Here is a 16,564-nt window from a genome sequence, read left to right on the forward strand (position 1 = left end):
CAGGGAGAACATGCAGACTCGACTCTGTAATCACAAAAAATAACAATTTATCACCTTTTATATATTTTTTAATCATTCAGGTAATCTTTTGTCTTTCTAATTTACAGTATATTTTCCATGTCAAATTAGATACAGCTCGGTTTCTCAATACAATTCTGTTGCTGCAGGTTTATCCAGCAGGTGGCGTCATGTAACAACTAATAGGGTCACTTATGTCATGTACTTGCTGTCGGACGTTTCACACAATAAGGAATTTTCATATTATTGTTTATTGTGATGCAATCCCCTTAAATGCTTGCTTGATTATTTATATAACATATATTTTTTGACAACATGCAGCAAGCGTTGCAACAGTAATATTCAATAAATTGAGAAGAGACCCCTTATTTTGGTACGGATGAAAAACACAATGTTAACGTGAAAGAAAAGCGAGAATCTTTCATTCCTTTTTTTTTATATAAACCCAGTCCTTTGACTCCCTAAAACTCTCATTGCTGTACTATATTCGCTAAATGTATGTGTAACCCAGCAATTTGTGTTCAATATTTCAAAACCTTGCCATTGTCTTTCAATGTTTACACTGCTGGAAATATACAGTGTCCCAAAGTTGCCATGTAGCTAAGTATGTGAAGTGTCTTTTGACAGAATAAACTTTTATTTTGAATACAGCGACCGGAAAAGGTGGTGAAAATAGCTGACGCTTTTATGTTGGAATTCACGATTTATTAAGCCCCATAGGTTGTTGGGGATGCTCTTATTTTGAAAGCTTAAAGGAAGCTGTGTTATTATTCCATGTGTGCTGCATGATGGCGGCCAGCTCGCACCCCTCCCGTCTCCTCTGTCGACAGCAGATCCTCCTCCAGCCTCTTTAAACTGCGCTCAGCGCCACTCTAACGACATTTTGGGGGTTCGGTCTACGTCCCTCCGTCCTCACACCCACCGCATCCCCGTCTCTGAGAGCTTTTGGAGGATACTTCTTCCTCTGTTGGAGCATTTGGAACCGGAATCGAATACGCACGGAGGAGCTGCGTTTGTAGGCTAACGTTACTTCACTGGGCGGTTCGAGCGGAGGAGGGCATCCGGGCCTGGCAGCTCCGGAGGGTCGGCTTGAAACGACGGAATTCACCATTTTCAGGTAAATTTGCATTTGAGGAGAACACTCCATCTGTCCGATAATAGAGTCTGCGACGTTACACTGTATTCGACCACGAAAGACGAAGTCTGCACTGGTGTGTGGTAACACGTAGGAAACTGCAACTGTAAGAATATTTATTCTTATTTTTTAGATATTTTAATGTTTTAAAACTGTCTGCGCTTTTACACGTTACTAATACAGTTCTCCCGCAGACTTAAACAAACATTGAAGGGTGCAAATATACTAGTTTGTTTACATAACCTACGAACATGCCAGCCTTCCTTCCACATCAATAAATACAAATCTGAGAAAATCATAGTCTTTCTGGATGGAATCAGTCCGCCAGCGTCAACTAATTTACTGTCTATTGAAAAAAAAAACTAGGGCAAACATCCCCTAAAATGTCTCAGAAGTGAATCTATCATACATATATTCTGCATATCATTCATTTGTGTCGATAGTTTCGGTTTCTTTCAATCGTTCAACACAATTTATTCGCGAGTTTTTAAAAATATATATATTATCCAGCGTTTGCGTTTATATTCAAAGCAGCCTAGTTGCACGTTTACTTTTTCGAAAAGTGTTGATATTTCCTTTTGTCAGTTGCATCAAATATACAGAAACATCTGCTTGACTGCTGGTGAAAGTATGTTTTTAGTGCTGCCTTCACTGCACACGGGGAGAAACGGAAGAAGAAGTAGCAGCTGTAGGCATCGACGTTGCTATTTTCTCCATGCACCTGCAGCCTGCGTCAGGTAGAATGGTGGAGCTCATGATTATCATAGTGTGGCTGTTTGGATCTCTTCATCTGGAACAACTGGACAGTGTGTGTGTGTGTGTGTGTGTGTGTGTGTGTGTGTGTGTGTGTGTGTGTGTGTGCTCTGACCCACATTGAGATCTAGGCTGTTGGCTTTGAGAGTGATACACCCCCAGAGGACAGAGTAATTACTCTGACAGCCCCCTACCCTTGTCTGTGGACCATATAGCAGTGTTCCTATTGATCTGCCATTGCATTTTGCTGCATACAGCAGGAAAATGAAAAAGCTCTCTCTCTCTCTCTCTCTCTCTCTCTCTCTCTCTCTCTCTCTCTCTCTCTCTCTCTGTCACAAACATGTACTCCATCCCTCTATATGTCTTTTATTCCACTGGGACTGATAGATGAAGATGGAGAGTAAACATTATGGTCTGTTATTCAGACTTTAGATGCAATGGAGTTTAACTCCTGTGATTACTTTTAAACTCTGTTTTGCTGCTGCTCTGTTTTTGTTTTTGTTTTTTTTAATTTAATTTTATCATAAGTAAGGTTTTCAGCCCGATGTTCAACTTCAGCTATTTCCTCATATCCTGTTAAAGGGGCATTCCACTTATTGTACTTGGCTGAGTCATGAACTGTTCCGCTCAGCCTGTAAGAGCAGTTGTACTGTGTGACTCTGGAGTAGCTCTCCACAGTCTGAGACAACAACTGTAATGACATCAGCAGCAGCAGGGTTTCTTGCCTCAGGCTTGGACTAGTACCAGCGTTTCAGAGACAGCCCGTGTTATGAACTGGGCAGCGAGACCTGCTTGTATAGTGGAAACTTCCGGAGACAGATGGACTAAAGCTCGGGATCGATCAGTGTCTTCCTCTTTGATTTTGAGTATCTTTTTGAAATCTTCTGCTAGTGACAGAACCATTAAATCACTGTGTGAGGCGACTGGCTTGCTGTTACGGAATGTTCTCCTCACTGCTGTTCTAGACAGAACCAAAGAGCACATAACTCAGACAAGGTGAACTTTCGGCCTCTGGCGGTTTGGTGCTCGGGTCTTGATTAAAGCTGCAAGCAGTGACGAGTGAAAGGGTGGTGGAACGTGGAAATATTTGGATTTTGCATTAACGAGCAAACTAGTGTGGATATGACTTCCTGTGTGGCACCAGAGAGTGTTCGCTGTATCTAAGCACGACAGTCCAAATATTTCATTCCCATTTATGACTACAAAACAGATGTGTGTGTGTGTGTGTGTGTGTGTGTGTGTGTGTGTGTGTGTATGAAATGCTAATCATACTTAAGAGCACATGTAGGAAGTCCCCCCCCCCCCATGAACAGCTTTATCAATCCATACACCTTTCAAAATAAAACAATATTGGTAAACAGACAGAAAATGACGTTGTAACCATGCACTCTTCATACAGGTGACAGAAATCTGCGAGGTTACTGATGTAGATGTTCCGCTGGTGCTGTCTCAATCGTTTATTTCATGACTGTAAAGCAAATTATCAGCTTTTTTTGTTTTTACAATTTAATAAGATATTTTATCATAAATTATGGTTAGTAATGTTCGGTATCTCCTTGGTGGTTGTTTCGACAGAGTCACAATCAGCACTATTTAAGCTTGGTTTATGCTTCTGCGTCGCGGTGATGGCGTAGCGACGGCGGAGACCCTACGCCGTCATTGAGCATTCGAAGTTCTGCGTTGAGGGAACGCGTTGCTCTGCAATTCACCGCCAAGCTGCTAGGGGGGTGTGGCTGTGTCTTAGTATGGTTTCGGGTGTTTTGCGATATCTCCCTCCACAAATTGTTTGCCATTTGGCAGTCTTCATAGGGCCTTGAAGAGGAAGCATGAACCAGGCTTTAGCTGCCGCTGATATTAACTGGCGTCTCGCTCAGCGTGTGGCGTCAACTTCTAAATAATACGCATAATATAATTTAAGGGTCATTATTGCTATTTTGTATTTCTCTGCATTAAAAAAGTTATTGATAACATTGTCTCTCAGTCCTGTAACTAAAACCATTTTGTTGCACCACCCAAATCATTCATTTAAGTCATTAAATCAATGTCACAAACAAGAAGAGGAATAGTCGACTAATGGCCATAAATGATGACTACGGGAATTCTGGGTCAGGGTCAGCCCTGGCTGACAGTCGGGCTACCCCCACTGAAAACCTGACCCATTTGGGCATGAGCACAACAACTTCATTTGGAAGTGTTAAACTATGCTTGTGATGACCCAGAATGCTTTGCAGTAAAAGCTGACTGCACTTACAATCAGTGTGCCAGCCTGTAAAAGACTGTTGCTATTGACAACCAGACCAGCAGTTGCCTAGGTCTCTCCTGTTCTCTCTTGTTTATATAACTCCAACTTGTGCAATGTTTTATTGATTGGGGGGGTTGCGCGCGCGTGTGTGTGTGTGTGTGTGTGTGTGTGTGTGTGTGTGTGTGTGTGTGTGTGTGTGTGAGAGAGAGAGAGAGAGTATTCCTTCTTCCTCCTTACTACTCAATATCTAATATCTTAAGTATCTGACTAATAATACATTCATAGGGATGCACTTAGCGTAGCCTAGCCATCTCGCCGAAATAAATGTTCTTCTCTACTAAGACGCACATTGCCCACAGCATAACTCTGTTATGCAACACTCAGAACTTTTAGCAATACTATTTTTAACTCAAACATTCAAATGTCTAAGTCAAGTTACAAGTCTAACTTTGTGCAAAAGTTTTAAATGAATTCCAGGGTTAAGAATTTGTTAGAATTTGATATAACTCAACACATGCTGTTGTGGCCTGTATTTAATTGTTAGTGTGTGTGTGTGTGTGTGTGTGTGTGTGTGTGTGTGTGTGTGTGTGTGTGTGTGTGTGTTTGTGTGTGTGTGTGTGTGTCTGTCTGCAGACCCTGATGGGGCTTTTTCATTTTGTGGATGACAAATGTCCTTCACCGTGTCTCATTTATTGTTTCACCTTTAGAAAGTACAGGAGAACTGACAAAGCAACAGAATCTAACAAAATCTGAGGGGAAGGACTTGCTGACGCCCTGGTGGCTGATGGGAAATCTCTCTCTTTCAGTGCAGCACCTCAGGGTGGGCATCATGTAGGTGAAGTAGTAATTACTGGAGGTTTTTGTTTTTTTAGGGTCTGGCTAATTCTAGGGCTTCAGAGTGAGTACATTTTAAGAGTAGGCTGGGTGTAGAATGAACATAGGCTCAGGAGAAAGGTTATGTGAGCCATGCAAGGAATGTATAGTGGTGTGAGTTTATTCTGTGTGTGTGTGTGTGTGTGTGTGTGTGTGTGTGTGTGTGTGTGTGTGTGTGTGTGTGTACTGCTGTTTTAATAGGAAGAGGTCAAACACACATGCATCTCAGAGAAGTGAAAAATGTAGCTCCAACTACACCAGACACCTCTGCTGTGTTTGTGTGTGTCATTTTGCAGTAGCCATCTCATGATATCATGTGTGTGCAGCTTGTTTTGTCATCTTGTATGAATGTAGTTGGGCGTCAGATAGGATGTTTGGCCTTGTAGGATTGTGTGTGTGTGTGTGTGTGTGTGTGTGTGTGTGTGTGTGTGTGTGTGTGTGTGTGTGTGTGCGCTCGCGCATGTGAGAAGAAATGTGAGTGAGTGTTAGTTTTTGGCATCATGCCCTGTCCAGTTGCCCCCTGGGTCTGTCCCATCATGCTCTGCCAGATGAGTGTGTGTCTGTGTGTGTAAAGGCTTGGTGAGAGAGATTGGCTCATAATCTGGAGATTAAGCAATGTCATTGTTTGAGTAGACAGGGATTATACACACACTGGGAGGTGAGGTCAGATAAACGGGCTTGTTGCTCATTCAACTATTGCGTTTATTTTCACTGAGATTGCAATGCGATTTTCAAGATCAGACGAGATGTTCATTTTTATGTCTCAATGTAAATTTTGTGGAGATTTGCATGCAACAAGGATGTTTTCTTAAATCTGTGGATTATGATATGTACGAAGACATCTCAATATTAAGATTGAAGTGGTATTTTGACTCTTAACTTAGGAAGCCATATGTGCACGTCACCCACCGATACGCATCTCAATGCATGTTCATGCCAGGGCTGCACAGTTAATTGAAATTAATCACAACTTGCAATATGACCTGCTGCAATTTTGAAAATGCAATTAGATGCAGTATTTGTTTAAAAGCTACTTGTGTCAAAATACCATATTTAAACGAAATATCTACAATGTCACAAATCATCCATCCATTTTCTTCTGCTTATCCTGTTAAGGGTCGTGGGGGGGTGGAGCCTATCCCAACAGCCTTCAGGCGAGAGGCAGGGTTCACCGTGGACAGGTCACCAGTCCATCACAGGGCCAACACATACAGACAGACAACCATTCACACTCACAGCCACGCCTACGGTCAATTTAGAGCATCAGTCAGCCTCATCCCCAATTGCATGTCTTTGGCCCCGGAGAGAACCCATGCAAGCACAGGGAGAACATGCAAACTCCACACAGAAAGACCCTGTGCCCGAGCTGGGACATGAACCCTGGAACCTTCTTGCTGTGAGGCGACAGTGCTGACCACTGCACCACCGTGCCGCTCTGTCACAAATCATTCCATGCCAAATGAGTTTGCTAAATGAATGAACGAAAGAAACTCTGCACAATCTCGAAAACATCCAACCATTGAAATAAAAGGACAAAGACGTTTTTGATTGGTGGAGGGTTTTAAATATCTTGTTTTGTCTCATGCACTCTCGCACTCCTCACCTCTCACCTCATCTGATGAACTTTTGTTAACCTGTGACGAGGAGTTCACGTGTCGGATTTGGGTTCAGGTCTGCAAAAAAGAACAACGAGTGGCGTCATGATTTTGGCTCGTACGTCCAATTTATCTTTAACGTGATATCTCTAGAAATCTGTGAGGGGATTTCCTCAAATTTGGCCTTAAATGTTCCCTGAGTCTTAAGGACCAATGACAAGGAGGTCAAAGGTCACCATCACCTTATATGCAGGTTGAAATACAAAATAAACACAAAAAAGCAAACATTATGTAAAAAATCTTATGTAATGACTTGCAGTGTTCTAAATGCAGTTGGATTTGCTTCATTTCACTCAGTCACTAATCAGATTTTGTATTTTGTGTATGTTTTCTATTTTGTGATCGAACCTGTGACGTCTAGGTTTTAAGGACAACCATATCGCCGTTGCCCTCTCATAACCGGTTGCCTCCTCTAAGTTTAAATTCCACTCTATTTTTGAAAATGACTTTCCCCTCTAATCTCAACTAGGCACCTCTAATTATCCCCCTGTCTTGCCGGTGGGTTAATCATTGCCTTACAGACAGGCGTTATCTTCAATCCGTGCCAATAAAGTGCAGCGCAGGTTCGCAGCAAACGGTCGGAAACTATGAGAGCACACGTAGTGCACAGAAGCCCCAAATAACAATCATCAGAGAGATTCCCTCAGGTTTCACTCTATTAGCATCAGTTAGCATTTCATTCATTATTAGCTGAAAGGTCATTCCAGGACAGAGCCCCTACACACACACACACACACACACACACACACACACGAATACACTAATAATCTGATCTCATCTGGTTGAAGCCACACACTCCTGCATGAACTGCCTGTAGAGAAACCGTTCCTGACGATCAGAAGAACAGCGGATAACGAGCTTGGGGTGTGAATCAGCAGCGAGCGGGGGCATCAAAAGAGAGGAATCGAGTAAAAAAAACGAGAAACAGTCATTATTATCCTGAATGCTGCTGAAGAGGTGGTTCTCCATCTAGTTGCTCGATTGTCTGGCACTGGGAAGAGAAACAGGAGGAGCAGCTTCTTGATATTCTGTAGCATGATTTTCAAAAGAGGTTGAACAGATTGGACCTGCTTTGTTTCACAGTGAAAACTTAGTCAGCAGCACGCCAACATAACGGTGATGCACGGCTACAGTATGTGAATGACTGGTTTATTGTATTCCGGCTGGGAACTGGGAAGATCTAACACACTTAAATCTGTCCTCACGTTAACAAGACCGCGTTAACAAGAATTGTGTAGACAGACAAGTTAACCGAAACAAAAAAACTCCTCCTCCCTGTTTTGGTCCCACACTTTGCCAAATTACATCTCTTCTCAATGTGAAATGGCACAAAAACAGTTTGAAATCTGTAAAATATTTCTATCATTTTGAAGGTTTCTCATAAAGTTGTGTTTCGTGGGTTTTTTTTCTCAGCTACTGTATTTAAACTGCACTCCGCCAGTCAGTGAAGAAGGAACATTTAACCTAAGAAATGCAAGATTTAAACAAGCCTTTGTGCATCATGGCACCTGAAGTAGGCACAAAGATATTCTTTGGACAGCAAATGTCTGATGTAATGAATTCGTGGGAAACATTCAGTCGTCCCACTTGTCAGAAAGATGGGAAAGAGCACAGGCTTCCATTGGATGATGTGAGCAATACACATAATCCCACGACATGGCACCTCAGGGACCAAACACCTGTTCCCGAAGGCCCCGGGGTGAATGGAGATGGATCCGGAGACTGCATGTAGGATAGTTTTGTGAGGCTTGAGAAAGAGGTCGCACAATGGAAACCCATAAAACTGAAAAAAGAAGAAGGAGTGGATATAATAAGAGGGAGGATGGAAGATAACGTCCTGTTGTTCGCCCGTGTAAGACGAACAGTCGCACATAGAAACCTCTCTGTGGTTGAGCGTCGCCTTTGTTCTCCCGCAGTTGAATGCTGTGGCTCTCGTGTGACTGTCAAGGTAATTTTAAAGCTACAGTTGGCACTTATGCCAGAAAAACTTCAATGTGATTTGTCATTTTCCTGCAGCATTTCAAATTAAAAGCATTAAAAGTGTCAGGGGAACAAACTTGGCTGCAAATTCTGCAAATGCAGATGTTGTTTATACCGTAAAAGAGCAGTGTTTTTGAAGTTTTAATAAGTTTACTTTCAGCCTTTCCGTTTCATTAGCATAATGCACACAATTGGTGAATCATCTGAAGCTCTCACTCACGTTCCCATCTCTCTCTACTAGAATGTGCCATCTCCAGCTTTGTGTTTGATTCACCAACTAAACATCCAAGAAGGAAAACACACATTCCTCTGTATTGTATTCATCCAGCTGCATGTGTGAGTGTGTGTGTGGTACAGGCCGGATATTTCTTATTAACCCTCTTTAGTCTTGTCCGCTTGTAATGAAACCAGGCGAGCATTATGTAACGGACAGAAGAGGACTAGAGTGTCGGTTTCTTTGACTCAGCGGGTGAGATGAGAATCGTGTTCACGAGAAGTAGGTCACATTTTCCAAACAAAACATGTAACATCAATTTAATAACAGTGTTATTGATACAGTAGAGTGCCACAGAAGGCATGCAAAGTGTTTTCTTCAATGTGAAATGCCTGCTGCATAGAACGCCACGCAACTCAGGCTGTTTGTTTCTGGGTCCTCTCTCTCTCTCTCTTGGTGTAGGAGGTGGTGAGAGCTAGGTATTTTAGATGGTGTGTGTGTGTGTGTGTGTGTGTGTGTGTGTGTGTGTGTGTGTGTGTGTGTGTGTGTGTGTGTGTGTGTGTGTACTTTTACTTGCAACATATTGAGGACTAGAATATGCAATTAACTAACAGAGTGAGGACATTTTTGGAGGGTGAGGACATTTTAGCCAGTCCTCACATCTTCAAAGGGCTGTTTGAAAGTCAAGACTTGGTTTTAGGGTCGAGGTTAGAATTAGGTTCAGGTTAGGTTTAGGGTCAAGGTTAGGGTCAGGCAGTCAGTTGAGATGGTTAGGTTTAGGGTGAGGGGCTAGGGGATGTATTACGTAAATGAAAGTCCTCACAAAGATGTAAGTGCAAGTGTGTGTGAGTGAGGATTGATTACAAGGCTGGCGTGAACAACAGATAAGAGGATCATCTATCCTGCACACTATCTGTGTTTGGAGTGTATTGCCTTTGTCGTGACCTCAAACTTACCCCCTTGCTGCTACCACACACACACACACATACACACACACACAACCCACAGTGTATTACTGCATTATTGTGAAGTCGCTCTCCTCCTGCTCGAACAGATGACACTGGGGTGTCTGGGCGTGCAGTCAAACCTCGATGTGTTTGTGTCTTTGACTCTCCTGTGTGTTTTTGTGGCCTGTGGGCTTTGTGTTTGTGTTTGTCATGTGGCAAGAGAGCGACAGGGTGCTGTGTTTACATTTGTGGTGTGTGTGTGTGTGTGTGTGTATTGGGGTGGTCGGGGGTTTATTCAGCTGGGAGACACTGCAGCCTTCATACCTAAAAATAACGTCTTCCCTCCAGCTCGCCCTTCCTCTCCTCCATCTTTATCTTCATTCTTTCCATCTCTGCCGTTAAGCTTCTAGATATCTGTTCAGACTCCTCGTTTACTTGTTGTTTTCCTCCCTTTCTGCGCCGTGTTTTTGTTTACATTTATCTTGCTACTAGAGCATTTCCCTCCCTATCAGCCCATCTCACTCATCTTTGTACAAAATGACTGGACACCACCTTTTTTTTAGAGAATTCAAACTCACCTTGCGCTTGAGAAGAATGTATTAGCAGTTGTTATTGGCCCAAATATATTTCCTTCAAGCTTCTTTTTTTTTTTTTTCTTTACAGGTCATAATGCAGTACAAAGGCCATGGCAGTCAGTATCTCCGTGGTACAGACTTCACTGATAGATCAGCACAATCCTAAGAATATTTTAATACCAGTATTGTCCAAACAACTTTGCAGTATCTGTCAGTTTTCCAGCCTTTGACATCTGTCTCAAAAAGCCTTTGAAAATAGTTAATAACGGTCCATACTGACTGAAATGAAACATTTTTTTTCGTGACCCAAGCTGAGGTGAGCGTATGTCGAACTAAGTCGTGGCAGCAAGACATTCACAACATTGGTATGAAATATCTTAAGCTTTCTTGACGTGTTCTTTCAACTACTGCCGTGTCTTCACCCGCTTTCCCCTCAGCCGTACTCTGCTTCTCCGCACCGCCTGCCACGGCTCACCGACGCAGCAACCTTTTTGTTTTTCCTGTTTAAATCGATCAAAAGTAAAATATGTTGAGTTTTGCTTTTTTGCAGATTTCAGTTCATTGCTTTGTCGATGACATAAATGTGCAGCGCAAGACGACAACATTGTTCTTTTACCTTTATTTTTTTTTCCCCGGCCCGATACGTTCAGCCCTCCACGTCTGTGAGCACTGACTGACCATAAATCCCAAACCTTCATCACTGAAATGAAGAATGACAGGATTTAATTGGGTTCATGTTTTTTTGAGGTTGATAGGGAAACATCTTCTCAATCCTCATCCTCTGAGCCAGAAATCAGTACGACTCAGGCGTCAAACCTCCCAGTTTTATTCCTCTGTTTTTGAAGGTTCTTATTGAGGGCTTTGTTCATCCATGATTCATGATTTAAACGCTGCAAAAAATAGAGTTTGCAGACTGTGTTTTTTGTTTCGAGGAGAAATAAAAAAGATGTATCCAAAATCCAAACATTCCCTCAGTAAAAAACTTTAAATTTAGTATGTCAAAAACATGAAACAATTATTCTGAATTGGAAGCTTCCCCCCCCTAATGTTCTGATTTATCTTCTGAAATTTTGCAAGAATAATTACATAATGCCTCATTTACATATTTACCCTCAAGATTCAGGAAACTCGTGATACACCAGCAACCATTGTCGTCACTTGTTCTCCATCGTCTCTTTCATCTCATCATCATTTCGTTACCAAACCTCTTTTTCCCTTTTTTTTTTTTTTTTTTTTTTTATTCACTATCTTTTAAAATTAACATTTTAGCCTCTTGTGTGATTGCAGATTCACAAATAAGCAGGGTTATTTCAGCTCAGCCCTCTGGCTCAGTCATGCTGAAGCTCTTTTTTAGTTTCTTTCCCAACAAACAAAAGGGTCTTTCAGTAGAAAGCACCCACTGTACCGGGCAGCAGCACTGATGCTCTGTTTGAATGTGTGTGTATGTTTGTGTGCGTGTGTGTGTGTGTGTGTGTGTGTGTGTGTGTGTGTGTGTGTGTGTGTGTGTGTGTGCGCGCATGCTCCTAGCTGCACAAACACATGCTTGTGACTGTACTCCGCAGGGTTTAACTTTTGGAATTTTTTTTTTGAAAATACGCTGCTTTTCCTCATAGGTTTCTTTCTTTTATAACCGGAAAGCTTCAGAACACATTACCTGGCTGCTCATAAAAATATAATTTGTACATACATTTTCATTTAAGACTGCAGAACCACGCTGAGATGAAGTACAGTCATTGTGAGATTTCCCAGAAAGTGTTTGTTTGTGCAGGTTTCGCTGTTGTGCAAGTCAAAGAAATCAGATGCAGGGATTCATCCACCCTGCAGGCTCTGGAGAGGTGACACCCTCTGGGCTTCTGGTCTTTGAAGTCTTAGGAGCAGTTTACATCATGCCTGCCTGTTAGCAACGCGCTGTATGTAATGTATACTGGCACTCAAAGGGAAACTCCCTGGCGTCTGAGCTGTTGTGATCTCTTTATGACAGCAGTGATTGGCCTTAGGCAGCGCAAACTTTATACTCCCCTCTGGTCCTAAAGAGACATTCACAAATGTGGGGGGGGGGGAAATCAAAAAGCCAGTAGCACCTGTGTCAGGTCGCGTTTCACCCTCTATATTTTCAGAGGTACTCTGGTGTTTGATCTGGAAAAGCTCTGATTCATGTGACAAAAGCAACCATGTCCTCTCCGTGGCGTGCATGTAGGCAGCAGCAGGCAGAGAAAGTGGGAGGAATTGGTCAGCGTTTACAGGACAATTGATGATTTAGTTATTACGCAGTTGATGAAAGGTGTGTCTATCAAAAGTAGGAAAACTTCAAATAAGTAATGGTTTTATATATTTGTACTAATTGTTTTCAGATCAACATGTTGCAATGCTGTCAAAAATAAAAGAAAACACAAAAGATTCCTCGCTACTTCGTGGTTTTTTTTTACCACAAGTCTCTCATTCGTGCTCTATTTTGAGCCCAAGTGGTGCATTGGAACTCAGAAGTGCTGCTCAAACATGATGTAAGATTCAGTTCAGTTGATGCATCACCTTTCTTGCCTCAAACGTCTTTAGAAAACACTTAAGCTGTAAAAATGCGTTGCTTTTGTCACGGCTGCCGTCTGGGATCTGTTGAACTATGACAACGGCGTGTATTAAATCGTGCTGACTGTTTTGAACAAGCAACAAAGTCCACATTTTAGCCTTTTGCTAATGGCACAACTGTGAACCACATCTATGTCGTAGGATCACGTGGCATCATTCCGTTGTCCAGTCCCAGTGCCTCAGGCGGGCGAACCCTTGGGCTAATGCTGTGGGACCTCTGCAGCCGCCGCAGGTTACACTCCCATCTGTGCACTCCTGCTCCTTCTCTCCCGCACTTCCTGTCTGTATTCACGGACACCCATTGCAGTGGTGTGACTCATTGATGTTCTTTTCTGTCGACTCGCGTAGCAATGGGGGTGTATGTCACTGGAACATGCTACTGTAAATCTGGCTGTGGCTTGATCTAGTCTTTACATTGACACTGTTTACATCCTTTCCCTTCATACTTATGAATTAGTTATTGTTCTTCTCATGGGATCCAACCATCACCAACCGTATCATTGTCATTTAGTGCCTGCTCCCACTAAAGGATTTGTTTTCCTGGAAGTGCCCAGCTGGGAGCGTTGTTCAGCTGAGACACTTGGGTTGCTATGATACGGAATATCTGACATCTGCGGAAGTAAAAATATCTGCACACATGCTTGAGTACTTCCACCGGTCTTGAATGAATTGGATGAAATCAAGACAGAAAAGACAGACCCACGGATTTGTGAAGATTCATGAGATTGTCTGGGTGAGGAAATGTGTTGATGAGTACAATCATCTGGTTTAAGAGCCCCTCTGTTGTTGTTCAGCATGGGCTCAGTAGGATTTAGGGGATTTGTGTCCACATAAACGCACCGTGTGAAGTGCAAAAGAGCAGTGGCCGAAATGCAAGGTGGGAGAAAGGGTAATCTGAGAAACATCTCAAGTTGCTCTAAATGTAAATGTAAATAATGAGTGGCGGATGGAACAAGGAAGTCTTGGACCGGATGTGTATTGGCTACACCGGAAACGCCAAACGACTGACCCTTGTTCCCAGAGGCTGAGTCATGGGACATAGCTGATGGGTTCCCAGATTGAATACCAGCATAAACTCTGGGCCGAATCCATTAATTTGTTGAACTATACCAACATGTCTGTTCTCCTGGCACGTTGGAGGAGGTGGGCTTTAGCACTGCACAGTTACCCGAGCAGCTTCCATTCCGCTTGCAAGCCAACTCCAGCAGATGGAGCACAAAAAAAGAGTATATGACGACAAATGCTGCAACACGATGGGAATGAACATTAAGAAATTGGATTATTTTTGCCTCTTGTCACTCGCTGTATCTCACACCAAGAAGGAAACCTACAGTTTGGGGTGGAAACTTGTCACCTTCAGGCACAGTGTACTTTATAGTGACATTTCTCTCCTGTGACTCCACGAAATAACCTGCAAGTTCCCCGACCAAATATCTGGCTCTTGTGCACGGCTCAGTGGTAACGTAAGCGTGCTGAGATCAGATCAGGCCCGTAGCAATGTGAGCTGGGTGGCAGGGAGGGGGGCACGGTACAAGGCATCGTCACCATGTATGAATACACCCACGATCTCGTTTAACGACATCTGTATTCTAATGCAGGCAGGATTTGGGGATTGTAAGCTGGACGTTCTGGTTTCTGTTTGTAGCGGCACTGAAGTGTTGACCAGTTACATTTGAGCGAGCTTTGTTGTCTTAAAACCATTTCCTGTCAAATGACAATGATAAACTACCGCAGAAGTTTTGAGCATGGCTAACTATGCTAATGCGGATAAATTATCTAACCAAGCCATCTAATTCAGAAGTGCCGCTTGTCGGGTCAGTGTGACTTGGTAAGCGTTTACGACCGAAACACAAAACTTACAGAAATAGATGTCTTTGACATGTGAGATCATTCTCCTCTTGGCTTTGTCTCATCTTCACTTCTTCCTTTCTGCTCTGCATGAAGAAAGTACTGATTCTCTCTATTTTAGCGTGTTGTGCTTCTCATATGAGTAGGTCTATTTTAAGCAGCAGTTTTGTCAGCATTCGTTTTTTTTCCCCTAGTTACTTTGAGAAAACAATGACTGAACATTTATGCCTCCTCACAAGTCTCTATTTGCAGCTTTCCCTCCTTACAGAATGACTCAATTGCTAGCTAGTACATCAGCTGATGCTACTGTAAGTATCTGGCGATGGGAAAAGTTTAAGAGTAAAGTTTTTTTTTTTTTTTGGAATCAAAAGAGTTCATTAAAATGTTATTCCCGCTTTTATACCTGAGTCCTTTTCCACTTCTTCTTGGATTTAAATGGTTAAGTAGGTGCTGAAATGATTGGAATTGGAGTTTTTAATTTACAAATGACTGTTTCATAGTTTGCACTTCTATGTATCTGCTAGAGCTTGTTTACCACCACAACAACGTGGAGTGTCATCCTTTGTCTAAAAATCTGCTTTTGAGAGGGGGAGCATGGTTTGTGACATCACAAATATTTTTGGAGCCAATCCAGGGCCAGTATTCATGCGATGTTGAAACACTGAGAATTATCCTTTGTGGTGAAGAAGGCAACCTGTGACCAACAGGTGTACTGAGATTGTTTTCCTTACACTCACACCTGATTGGTGTGACCTCACTCTCTCTCTCTCTCTCTCTCTCTCTCTGTCTCTGTATCTCTCTCTCTCTCTCTGTCTCTGTATCTCTCTCTCTCTCTCTCTCTCTCTCTCTCTCTCTCTCTCTCTCTCTCTCTCTCTCTCTCTCTCTCTCTCAGCAGGGCACTGTACATGCCTGCAGTCACTTGGGTGATTTCATGGCTTTTAACCAAACACAAAGCCTCCATTATGGCTCCATTCGCCAACATAAAGTCTCTCTCTCTCTCCGTCTCTCTCTCTGCTCTTCCTCTCCTTCTTCCTCCTCCCACTCTTCCTCCCCCATTCACATTACATTCACACTTTCACCCACTCAATGACATGAGATTGAATATAAAGCCATATTTTCCATTTCATGATCTCAGCCTGACATTGTGGGGGGGATGGAGATGGAACACAGTCGAAGAGGAGGTAATGTCAGGAAGGAAGACAAGGGAGGTAGGAAGGTGGAGGGGTGTGTGTGTGTCTGTGTGAGTTTGTGAGACAGAGAGAGCAATTATTACCCCAGTAATTAGGCCTCGTCACTCACTGTCTCTGTGGTTGCTTGCACTTTGAAGTCCCTCCTGTAGACTACCCAGAATGCACTTGGGATGCTTCCAGGTGGGTGCAGAGAAGTGATGGGTTGGGTATTTTGGGGGAATGTGGGTCAAACTGTTTGTAAGAGTGTTGGGAGATGCTGATGATGAAAGCTCAGCTCTCCCTCTCTGTCTTGCAGTCATTGGCAGACAGCTTGTACTTTTCATGTTAAAATCACACACACACACACACACTCACATTTCATTCATGTGTGCCAGATGCTGTTCTTCTCAGTACACACAGATACACACACACACACACACACACACACACACACACACACACACACACAGTACGTGAGATAAGCACTCTTTGTCTCCCTTACAGGCAAGTGTAACAGAGCTGGGTTTCATCTCTGTAGCAAAACAAAACAAAGAGATCCATGTGATGTGTGC

The 16,564-nt window shown here is 42.8% G+C and overlaps 1 protein-coding gene across 4 annotated transcripts in view; it reads left to right on the top strand.

Moving 5' to 3' along the window:
* The first annotated feature begins 787 nt into the window (after window positions 1-787).
* The window catches only part of cdk17 (cyclin dependent kinase 17), a 40,190-nt gene continuing 24,413 nt past the window's right edge, over window positions 788-16,564 (top strand). For 2 of the 4 annotated variants that reach the window (XM_086201069.1, XM_086201068.1), the window contains exon 1: window positions 788-1,135. The gene's annotated coding sequence lies outside the window, so the exon portion shown is untranslated. Of the gene's footprint in view, window positions 1,136-9,061; window positions 9,153-16,564 lie in introns of those variants that run through there. The other 2 variants (XM_086201071.1, XM_086201070.1) reach the window with 2 other exon arrangements.

This window comes from Aulostomus chinensis, chromosome 4, assembly GCF_037954235.1.
Source record: "Aulostomus chinensis isolate RoL2024-O1b breed Wild chromosome 4, RoL_Achi_v1.0, whole genome shotgun sequence".
NCBI lineage: Eukaryota > Metazoa > Chordata > Actinopteri > Syngnathiformes > Aulostomidae > Aulostomus > Aulostomus chinensis.